The 10428-nt window shown below is 51.3% G+C and overlaps 1 long non-coding RNA gene across 1 annotated transcript; it reads left to right on the top strand.

Moving 5' to 3' along the window:
- Positions 1–489: 489 nt before the first annotated feature.
- Positions 490–1324, top strand: LOC109770865 (uncharacterized). Its single transcript, XR_012205817.1, has 3 exons — positions 490–838; positions 914–1078; positions 1167–1324. It is a non-coding gene; the product is annotated as an uncharacterized lncRNA (long non-coding RNA).
- Positions 1325–10428: the final 9104 nt, after the last annotated feature.

Genomic DNA, 10428 nt, shown 5'->3' with positions numbered 1-10428 from the left:
TCGTAACTCGATATCAATTTTGCATTCTATCCCATTTTGCAGGTGGAATGGGAGCCGTATGGAAAAGGAGAGAGTTTTGGTAACCCTATGGAGTTCAGGCTGAATCCGATGTGCACTAGGGATAAGTATCTCTGGCATATGCGGTGCCCACTGATATGCAACTGGGCGGTTGAGCTTCACCTGCCACATCGGGTGTTCCGCCAGTTTGGTTTGTTCCAGCCACACCCGCCGGAGTGGGAGGACACGGACAAGTTGCTACACGCGTAAGATATAATTAACCTTGAGCACTTAGCAGCTTCTCGACGGTTTCGATGATGCTAATATTCTGTTTCTAACTTGCAGGTTGGATAGGAAAAAGCAGCGGAAGATCAAGGATTGGGCCAACCATCACAGGAAGTATGTCGTATAGTTCGCGCTTAGTGTGGAGCAAGCAAGGGCTGGAAAACGAGCCCAGCTTCGTGAGCACTGCCCGATCGCATTCAACAACTATCTCACATGGTTTCTTGCAAGTACCCGCGTGGAGGTATGCAAGCCGGCGTATGCTGAGGAGATTCTGGAAGAACCCACCGTTTTTGATGAGGTAGCCCAGCACCAGTACAACGCATTAGTCAGGAAAGGCAACTCAGTGATCCCTTTAGCTCCAATGATGAACTTTGTGGTTTGCCCTTTTTGCTTTTCCATTCGCACTATTCACATCTTCGCTTGCCTAACACTTTGATACCGTTTCTGTTCATAGCGTGCCCAGATCAAGAAAGCAGCTGATGAGACCGAGACTATTCTGGAAACAACCCCGGCTGGCAAAAGCGATGGGGAAGGTGCACTTCGAGCATTCATTAAGGTTCACATCTCCTTCAAACTAGCACTTAACATATGTTGCTACGTTCCATGTCTCATTCACTTGTACATGTTGCAGCGCCAGGGCCAAAAGTTAAGGCGGCTATCAAACCTTTTCGGTTGTCGTGACCCCGAGTATGTATCACCAGAACGGTCTAGGTCGGCGACACCATCAGATCCCGCTTCGGGGCAGGGCCATGGTGAACCTTTGGAGGATGAGGATGTGGGTGTGGTCACCCAAGAGGTATGCATGACGATATATATCCATTTGTTGATGCATTGCTAACTATATCCTCACACACGGTCTTTCCATATCTTCTGTTGATGCATAGGTTGCTGATGATATGACCGTGGGGACGTACCAGGCTCGGTCTGCATACGAGTTGAAGCCTAGGAAGGGAATCAACAAGTACACACCTGAAGACTTCACCCAAAGAGGCCAAAGAGGCAAAAGGACGGTCGGCACCTCGCGGATGGCGGCTTTGGATGACTATTTCGATGACGATGTAGATGACGTGGAGGAAGCGGAGCCGGAGCCGGAGCGGGTTACTCTTCCTAGGAAGGTGAAGAAGATAAGCGTCAAGAGGGGGGGGAGGAGCCAGCAAGCGCGGAAAGCACTAGTCATCGTCCTTTATTTATAATGTTGAACTTAGAGTGGTGGTAGCTCTTAGTAATGTGGAATTTGTTTTGTCATTGAACTTGGAGTGGTGGTAGCTCTATGTTAAACTTGAACTTATTGTGATGGTCCTTTCTAAGAAATGATGTCTTTGTTGAACACTTTTTGAACCTTACTGTTTATTATACAAAATGTTGAACTGTGGCTGAAGATGACCCAGTCTGAATGACAAAAAAACACTAAGTGTTTATGCGGCGCCTAGCTGGGAGGCGCCACACTCTACAGTGCAGCGCCTAGCTGCTAGGCGTTGCAATGTACAGTGTGGCGCCCCCGGGCTAGGCGCTGCACAAACACTTAGCGAAAATTTTGGCCCAAACTGGAGGCCTACCTTCTGTTGCTCTCTGGATAGCTACAGACTTGTGCAGCGCCTAGCCTGGAGGCCCCACACTGTACAGTGCAGCGCCTAGACGCTAGGCGTTGCACTGTTCAGTGTGGCGCCCCCGGGCTAGGCGCTGCACAAACACTTAGCGAAAATTTTGGCCCAAACTGGAGGCCTACCTTCTGTTGCTCTCTGGATAGCTACAGACTTGTGTAGCGCCTAGCTTGGAGGCGCCACATTGTACAGTGCAGCACCTAGCCGCTAGGCGTTGCACTGTACAGTGTGGCGCCCCCAGGCTAGGCGCTGCACAAACACTTAGCGAAATTTTTGGCCCAAACCGGAGGCCTACCTTCTGTTGCTCTCTGGATAGCTACAGACTTGTGCAGCGCCTAGCTTGGAGGCGCCACACTCTACAGTGCAGCGCCTAGCTGCTAGGCGTTGCACTGTACAATGTGGCGCCTCCTGGCTAGGCGCTGCACAAACACTTAGCGAAATTTTTGGCCCAAACTGAAGGCATACCTTCTGTTGCTCTGTGGATAGCTACAGACTCATGCAGCGCCTAGCCTGGAGGCGCCACACTGTACAGTGCAACGCCTAGTGTCTATACAAGTGTGAGCATGGGAGATGAAGCAACAATGGCCTCCCGCAAGTGCAATCACATTGTGTTAACGACACCTTGAAAGCCCGACCTCCATGTTGCCGGCCATCGTTTGTGGTTCCTCCTGGCTCTTTCACTTCGTACTTCCACTCTTCGTTGTCATATAGTATAGCTTCTTCTGAGTCTGCCTTCCGTGATTGAAATACCAATCATTCATCAACTTTGGGTGGGAACTTGTACTTGTACTTCCGTGGGTTCTCACCCACTATCTGTGCATCGGTTTCCATCGAGTACTTTACAAAGTACGCATTCATCTTGTCAAATGTGTATTGAACTATTGCCGTCACGGGTAATCCACGTGCACCTTTGAGCACCCTATTGAAGCATTCGGCCATATTGCTTGTCATTTGACCGTATCTCCGGCCATCTTCATCAAAAGCACGTGCCCACTTGTTCCAGTATTGAATGTGCCTATTGAGAAAGTCTTGACCCCCGGGATCAAGTTTTTTGTGTGCGAGCAATTTGTTGTACAAAGTGGCGAAGCGCTTATCGGAGAAAGCGAGACAACAATCTTGAAGATCATCGGCCAACTCCTTAAGGCCACATGCCCTATAGAAGTTCGAACAAAAGTGCCTCATGCACCATCGATGGGGCAACGGAGCATGCCCGGGAATGTCAATCTCCACCGCGTTAAGAATTCCTTGATTCCGATCCGATATGACACAAATTTCCCTTTGAGCGGGTAACACCTTCGTCCTCAAAAGATGCAGAAACCACTCCCAGTTGTCATTGTTTTCCACCTCAACCAAAGCAAATGCCAATGGCAACACCCGGTTATTCGCATCACTTGCTATTGCAACCAACAAGGTGCCCTTGTATTATCCGGTCAAGAACGTGCCATCAATTGCGATGACCGGCCTACAATGTTCGAAAGCCCTCACACATTGCTCCAACGCCCAAAAAGCACGGCCAAATACTCTGATTTTCCTTCCTTCATGAACGTTGTTTGGTGCCCATGAGGCTCGACCACATGAACCATGCCCAGGTTTGTCGCGGCCATGGCTAACAACAACCTAGGGATTCGGTTGTATGCTTCCTCCCATGTACCATACAACATCTTAAATGCGGCTTGCTTCGCCTTCCATGCCTTGCCGTACTTCACCTTGTAATGAAAGATGGCTTTCACAAGGTCAATGACATGTTGGACGCTCATTGTTGGAAGTGTGGATATTGAGTTGGAGAGCCTGTAAGCGATGAACTCGGACGTGAGTTGTTTGTGGTCTTGGGACACAATCTTGCCATCCACCCTTTTGCCTTGGCACATGTGAGTTGGCACACAACTCACTACATGCCAAGTTGGACCTCCTTTCCATGGTCTTGCACGCACAATCCACGGACATATTTCATCTTCACATGCACATGCAACCGTGTAGCGCACATTGACGTCCGAGTTCACCACCTTGTGTGGACGATAATGCATAACCGAGTAGTTGTCGAGCCACATCTTCAATTCCAACAAGGTGTCGAACTTAGAACCTTTAGCAATCCGGTTCTTGTCGTCTCCCAAATCACGGTGAGAGCTTGGCCTAACCCCAAGAGGTACACATTGGCCACCATCTACCACGGCTTCATCCGCAAGACTAACATCCTTGAACAATGTAGTCCGATGATCCCGACCAAATACCTTCTCGAAAGCTTCGGCCTCCTTCACCGTGAACCCCTCCGCATCAACTTGTTCATCGGGACCATCGTCATCCGAGTCCGATGCATATGCACGGGAAAAAGGGATGGAATAGTCCATTGTCTCTTGCAAATGATATTTGTCGAGATCACCCACATTGTTGTCATGGAGATCAACTTCATTGTCATCGTCCGCATACTCATCATTGTCCTCTTGCAAAGCTTCATCTTGGTTGTTTGTAAACGGGCTCAATGTTGGCCTCACTTCTTGGGTCAAAAGAGGTTCAACAATTTCATGTCGCTTCAAGGGTGGGGGCTACTAGCAACCAAAGGAGAGGGGTTCCGGTTCAAGTCCAAATGCAAACTTGAATCAACCTTCTTCGTTGGAAATAACTCAAGAGCCTTGTCTAGTGATTCGGCCACCGTCTCCTTGTATGCAACCCAACGTTGCTCCGAGTTGACAAGCATTGTCTTCCAACGGATGTGCATTCCAAAACCAACATTATGCATTCCCTCCAACTCAATGATATCACTAGGGTCCATCCAATTCAAATCTTTCCTAACTTGTTGCAAGAGCTCCGCATAGCTAGGACTACTATCAAACACCATGTCAAGCTCATCCGGGTCCGGTTCTATATTGCCTTTCAAAAAGGCGTCTTTGTCCCCATGATGAACAAACACACATGTTCTTCCCATCCCTATAAGCATTCAAAGAACACAAGGTAACATTGCTTCCATGAGTACTAATCCAAGGATTAACACAGAATACAAACCCTAATATATATATATATCAAACAACAACCCTAACCCTAACCATAACCCTAACCCTAACCATAACCATAACCATAACCCTAGCCCTAAACCTAACCCTAGCACCAACATAAGAACACCCATAAGAATAACCCTAGCATACTAACAAAGCCTAATCATAGAAATTGGCAAACAAACATCTCACATCTCCATGCAAATCTCTAGATCCAAACAAAACTAGGGTTTCCCCAAACTAGCAACAAATGAGCAATGGGAGAACTTTACTTGGATCAAAACAAGGGGATCGGAGAATATTACCTTGAGGGAGGGTTTGACTTCGAAATCCACGGATAAATTCTTCAAATTTGCAAGATTTGGGAGAGGATTTGAGAGGGGGAGAGAGGGGGAGAGAGGGGGCACGGGGAGAGAGTGGGAGAGTGTGTGGTGTGGGAGGGGGGTGGGGGAGGGGGGCCAGCCAAGTGGCTGGATAAGTCACACTGCAGCGCCTAGCCGCAAGGCGCTGCATATTACATGTGTGGCGCCTAGCGGCTAGGCGCTGCACTTTACATGTGTGGCGCCTAGCTCGGAGGCGCTGCACTGCTGGGTGCGGGCCCAGGGGCTGCCACGGTGGACAGGAGTGCAACGCCGCCGCGCTAGGCGCTGCACAGTAGGGTGTGGCGCCGGCGTGGCGGGCGCTACACAAAAGGGTCAGGGGAATGAAATAGTTTCGCACCCAGTTCATTCTGTGAAATGATTTCGTCCCGAGGTCAAAATTGTCAAATTTGCCGACGCTGGCATCCGAACACGAGGCAATCCGTACACGAGCTGGATAAGGAAACTAGGTGGTAGTATATACGTAAGCGGAGGGTGCCTGGCGCGTACGCCCTGAACCCAAAGGGAAACCTTTCAACCCGGCGCACCGGCCGAACAATTGGGCCGGTCGCTCGCTCGCGTACGCGCTTGGACCCACCCCGCCCTTAATCGTTACCTTATCTATTCACGGGGCGTTCTCCTCCACCCATTCTTTCCAAAGAAAACGCATCTTTCTCTTTCTCCCGTCGTCGCCGGCGCGGCACTCAACTCCCTTCCCCCAGTTCTGCGGCCCCCTTCCTTTGGTCATGCTCATGGCGCTCCTCCGTTGCCCGGCCATGCTACATCCGCACACCGGCCGTGCTTCAACCGGGGCCGAGCCATGCTACAAGCGACGACCCAGATATGCTACAACGGGGCGACGGCGAAGTGTGGCAGGGGCGGCGGTGTTGTGATTTTGCTGCAACCTACAACGAGAAAGCTACCAACAGCAATGGGAAAGCTTCCACGGGCACTCGGATATGCTGCAACCGGGGGGTGACGGTGAAGTGTGGCTGGCGGCAACCATGAACGATGAAAAGCTGCAACCGGCGACAAATGCTACAACCATGAACGGCGAAAGCTGCAACCCGCAACGAGAAAAGTTTCAACCGGTGACAAAAAAAGTTTCAACCGTAGACGATGGAAACCATGGACGACGACGAAAAGCTGCAACCGGCAGTGACAAAAGCTGCAACCAATAATGAAAAAAGCTTCAATCATTTCATGTCTCGAGTGCGACCCTCGACGGCGGTGATGACATTTTTGCAGCAACCGTTGTCGGTTTTTGCTACGACCGTCGATGTATTTTTGCTACAACCTTTTATCACGGCTACCACTATTTCCACAAGCACGGCGGAGCGGCCTAGTGTATAGCGCGGTGGCACGGTGTTGCGCCGATGATGACGAGGACTGCCGCATTGCAACCTCGGGGGGCTGCTGCGGCCATGGTGAGCGGCGACCTTGGGGTCCGGTGGGGGGCTGCTGCGGCCATGGTGAGCGGCGACCTTGGTGTCCGGCAGGGCGCCGCACTCCGAGCGGCCGGCGCTGCTGCTCGCGGGAGCTACGCATGGCGTGGCGGAGCCAAGCGACAACGGGGGCGGGAGGTTTTTTCACGAGGGCTGGGGAAGAGAAGGAGGCGCCATGGGGAGAGGATGCGTCTGCGCCGACGGCAGCCTGTACGCGAGGAAGGAGGAGGCTTTGACCTGTGCGTGAGGGAGAAGATGCAATCTAGACGGTCAATATTGTGCGAATCGAACGACTGAGGCTTGACCGGCGGAAACTTCGGGCCGGTGCGCCGGTGCCCAGTATCGCCCGAACCCAAATCCAACCCGCGGCTTTGCCTCCGATTGCATGGAGGTCGCTGGAGTCGCCCCCTGGAGGACGCAGAAGAAGACGAGGGCAGCCGCCGGCAACGCCACGCTCCCGGAGGACGTGGTCCTCGAGGTCCTCGTCCGCGTTGCCGACGTCGCCGCCCTCTTTCGCTGCGCCGTGGCGTGCAAGCGATGGCGGGGCCTGGTGTCCGACGCCGCCTTCCTCCGCCGCCGCTGGCCGGCGGACCCGCCCTCTCTCATCGGCTTCTTCGCCCGGCAGCGGCGCTACAGGGCGCGAGCACGGGCCGCCGCCTCCGTCCCGTCTCCGGCCGCCGGCGCCCGCCGCGGCCCGGCTCTCGTCCCGGCGCCGGGATGCCCACTCGGCCCCGCGCGCCGCTACCTGCGCTCCTTCGTCTCGTGCGCCGCGGGGCTGCTGGACGACGCGGTGCCGCTCGCCTCGCGTGACGGCCTCCTCCTCGTGCGCCTCGCCGACGCGCCGGCCGGCCACGTCGACGCGGACGCCCGGCTAGCCGTGTGCAACCTGATCGCCGGCACGTGCGACGTGCTGCCCCCGCTGCGGTGCGACTTCGCCTTCCGCATCAACAGCTGCGCCGTCCAGACCTTCGCCGACGGCTGCTGCTCAGCCTTCTTCAGAGTGCTGGTCCTCGTCTTGGATAGTGACACACTGAGCTACACCCTCTGCGCCTTCTCGTCCACCGAGCCGAGCTGGAGCGCGCCGATAGAGTGCTTCAGCAGCGCGGAGATCGGCGTCGTGGACGGCGGCGGCGCCGTCGTGCACCGGGGCACCGCGCACTGGCTCGTCACCGACACGTCGAACAACATGCACACACCCTCGAAGCGAGCGACGACGTCTTCTTGAACGAAACCCCGATTCCACCAGGAGGCGACCATGACTTCATTCTTCACCACACACCATGCCTCAACGTCGCCATTGACGGGGCACTGTCGCTGCTTCGCCTGTGCAAAGAGTGCCTCTGGCTAGAGGTCTGGGCACGTCCGGACGAGAAAAGTAGCGGAGTGGCTGCAAACCAAGGCGATCCAGCTAAAAGGGCCCAAGGACAAGGATGAGATTGAGAAAGTACAATGCTTGTGCCTGGACGAGAGAAGCGGCGCATTGTTCGTCGAGGACAACCTCGAGCGCATGTACGTCGTCGATCTCGACACCGGGGAGATGGATGAGGTGACCGACCAGTTTTGGAGGCTCAAATCGCAGACGGCTGTGCCCCTCGAGATGGATTGGCCGGCTTTCTTCGAGTCTCGCTTGGGCGGCAACAGACGAAACCAAGTGTGAACCCATGAGAATTCCTACATTCCTAGTGTTTGATTTGAACTTGGCATTTGTAACTCACCACTGTTGTTCGTAAGAGCTACAGAAACCTTAAAATTCTTAACAATTGAACAAAAAACAAGATGGACACTAGTTTGCAGATTACAGTTGTGACCCTTCTTGACAACCTTTTGCCCTTTTTCATGAGGAAGCCTACAGTGTTGATCGGCTATCATGCTCATATATCTATATGTTCTATGTCATATAGGGTGAACTGTTCAGACGAAAATATTCAGAGAATTGTTAATGTGTGCTAGCTCCATCTGGTGTAAAAAGACAAACAAAACAACACGAGTAGAACCAGTGGTATCATGATGGATGGCACTGCTTGCCTTGCCTGTGGTTATCTTCTTGCATGACCCTGATGAATAAAGCAACAAGTATCAGCATAAATATGGCCCTCTTTGAAAAATGGATCTACAAACTACGGCTGAAGTTGGACGAGGAATTCAAATGCACATTACATAGGAGCGTTGGGCTTAATGAGCTCATTCAAACGCACACTTTCTCCTCCATTAGCACAATGAACCCACCCATGCACTAACAAACTAGTACTACCTATCTAAACACTAAAGTATTGATCTAAACACTTTTATACTAGTTTACGGAGCGAGTACTAGCTACATGCACCACGTCCTCCGGTCCCGCTGGTTCTCCACAACGGCACACGACCTGGCCAGCTAACAACACACGCATGCAAACTAACTAACCCAAGCACATCAAGATTATGGCTAAGACTGGCCACAGTGGGAGTAACTTCAACAGTAACTTCAAATCCAACTCAGCAAATTTGTCTATGTGGCAATGAGTTAATGAAGAGAGAGGTAGTTTTAGTAACTTAGCTAGTTACTGTAACATCACACATATCAAGGCAAGATGAGTCTATAGCATAATAAATGAAGTATTGCATGTTACTACACATATGTTACTTCACACTATAGAGGTAGTAACATAGAGTAGTAACATGCTCATGTTACTACTCTATGTTACTACCCATTGTGGCTAGTCTAACATGGCGCTGGTCGACCCCAAGGGCTGCTTTCTCCGAGGCGCCGTCGGAGATCCTCCCGCAGACCATGCTCTACACCTCACAGTCGATCATGCTCGCCAACGCGCCGCATGGCGAGTTCATCGGCGGCTCCATGCCACACTACTTTTCCTAGCGCCCGTTGTGCTGCCCGCTGCTCCCCTGGCTGGTCACGCTGTACAGGGACGCAGGCGACAACGACACGTCGAAAGAGCGCATCTTTAACAATGTGCGCGCGCCGGGAGCTTGGCTGGTGAGGAACACGTTCGGCCACGTGCGTCTATGGTGGCAGGTTCTCAAGGCTGCGGGGCGCCACCGCGCCAGGGTCAGGGAGGTACGTCACCATCCCGGGGAATCTCTCCGGCGACGGTGGGGATATGAAGAAGGTGGCTCCAATGTGGTTTTGCTTAGGTATTAATTTTCAATCCGGATCTACATCGATACGAAAGAAACACGGATCACGCACTATTGATCAAGGTTCCATCCTAAATAATATTTTTTAAAAATTAACAGATAACACAACATCATATTCAGATTCTACACAATCAATTTTCATATATAACATGTCAAAATTAGAGTTAGGGTTTAAAAGATATGAATATTTTTTTAAAGCATTCGAACATGCCAAAAAAAAGTTATTTTCTAGACAAACTACAGGTCTATTAACTGAAATATCATGAAAAAGTGAAGCGTTTTCTGAACACATCAAACAGGACTATCGGTCGATTGACCAAAAAATCAGCGGGATTTCCATGAAACTCGAATCATTTTTCTAGACTCACTTAAAACAAGACCGTGGGTTTATTTCAGGAAACCACACGGGGAAAAGCATGACGGGCGGGCAGAAACGTTTCTTCCTTTATTAGTAGGTATAGTTTGTTTGCTACAAATAGTAGGTATAGATTTGTACATAAAAAATATGAACATATACATCACCAGATCAATATTATTAGATTAATTTTTTGCGAGAAACTTCCGATCTATTCATGTTCAATCATGGCAATACGACAAACACCAGGAATAATGAAAAATAA

Source organism: Aegilops tauschii, chromosome 1 (genome assembly GCF_002575655.3).
Source record: "Aegilops tauschii subsp. strangulata cultivar AL8/78 chromosome 1, Aet v6.0, whole genome shotgun sequence".
NCBI lineage: Eukaryota > Viridiplantae > Streptophyta > Magnoliopsida > Poales > Poaceae > Aegilops > Aegilops tauschii.
This window is presented reverse-complemented; position numbering and strand designations above follow the sequence as displayed.